The sequence below is a fragment of the Cyprinodon variegatus genome, unplaced genomic scaffold, assembly GCF_000732505.1.
Source record: "Cyprinodon variegatus isolate N-32 unplaced genomic scaffold, C_variegatus-1.0 Scaffold4178, whole genome shotgun sequence".
Lineage (NCBI taxonomy): Eukaryota > Metazoa > Chordata > Actinopteri > Cyprinodontiformes > Cyprinodontidae > Cyprinodon > Cyprinodon variegatus.
The window spans coordinates 3,683-4,746 of NW_015154631.1; the positions used below are offsets into that span (position 1 = coordinate 3,683).

The following is a 1,064-nucleotide window of genomic DNA, read 5'->3' on the forward strand; positions in this document are numbered from 1 at the left end:
AAAAAAATATTCTAGATTTCTAGAAATTAATTTCAGATGTCCATAGTCCTACTGTTACTGGTCTTCATTTGTATTACATTATTCATTGTTTTGACTATGAGAAATGTATTTCAGACCTCATAAGTACATATTCCAATAAGCTGATAAATGTCAGAATGGTCACTTAGAATGTGTAAACATTTCGAGGTATAAAACTTAATTCTTACTTGTATAATTTTGACTATTATTCTTCCACAGCTGTAGCTCTGTTTCTCAGTTTTTTTTTTTTTTTAACATTTAGTTTTTTTTTTCATTTCTGCATTAAAATCTCTAGTTCCAGTGGGGTGAAATAGGCACTTTCTGATGTTTTAAAACTTGTTACGCACTCGCTTAACTCTGATTGAACCTACTTAGACTTCATTGAACTAATTAATAGCAGCCATTTTGAAACTGAACAAAATTGGTGTTCCTGACTTTAGTCCAGATCAATGCAGAGTTGCGGATTTGAATCTGAGTTTGTTAAACCTGCTTTGTGAAATTAATCCCAGGTCATTGTCTGCTCAGCATAATATTTACAGCTGCATTTAGCTCTATACAGCTTGGTATTGAAAATCAGCACAAATGCTGTGAAACATCACTTTTCTTTTGCATCAATTTTTATTTTAATGCCATAAAACTCAAACCGGTTATAACTTTTCTCCCCTTTTCAGATTACCAGACAACACATTGTTTGTGCACATGTTGGTAAGTACTAGAACATGTGATTACTGAATAGTTAAAAAATAAATAAAAAAAACTTAACATTTTGCTCATGTTATGTTTTTATTGTTTTATTCTCAGTACTGGTGACCTCGCACATCCCTATTGAGACAACGGTAAGTTCTCTCATCAATAAACTAACTTCAAAGATTTAATGATTAACTATCAACTAGATTAAAACTTTGAGGAGTAAAGCACAGTTTAAAAAGGTTTTGTTTAGATTAAAACTCATTAACTATTTAATGACATATTTCCATCGGGCAGAGAGATGAGACAGAAAATTATGCTTGGCTCACAATTGTCAGAGTACCATTACCACAGGAGAT

At 31.7% G+C, this 1,064-nt stretch overlaps 1 long non-coding RNA gene across 1 annotated transcript in view; it reads left to right on the plus strand.

Moving 5' to 3' along the window:
• The window catches only part of LOC107081326, a 4,739-nt gene extending 3,682 nt beyond the window's left edge, over positions 1 to 1,057 (plus strand). The window contains exons 2-3 of the long non-coding RNA XR_001481054.1: positions 690 to 723; positions 820 to 1,057. This is a non-coding gene — a long non-coding RNA (uncharacterized LOC107081326). The remainder of the gene's footprint in view (positions 1 to 689; positions 724 to 819) is intronic.
• The last annotated feature ends 7 nt before the right edge of the window (positions 1,058 to 1,064 follow it).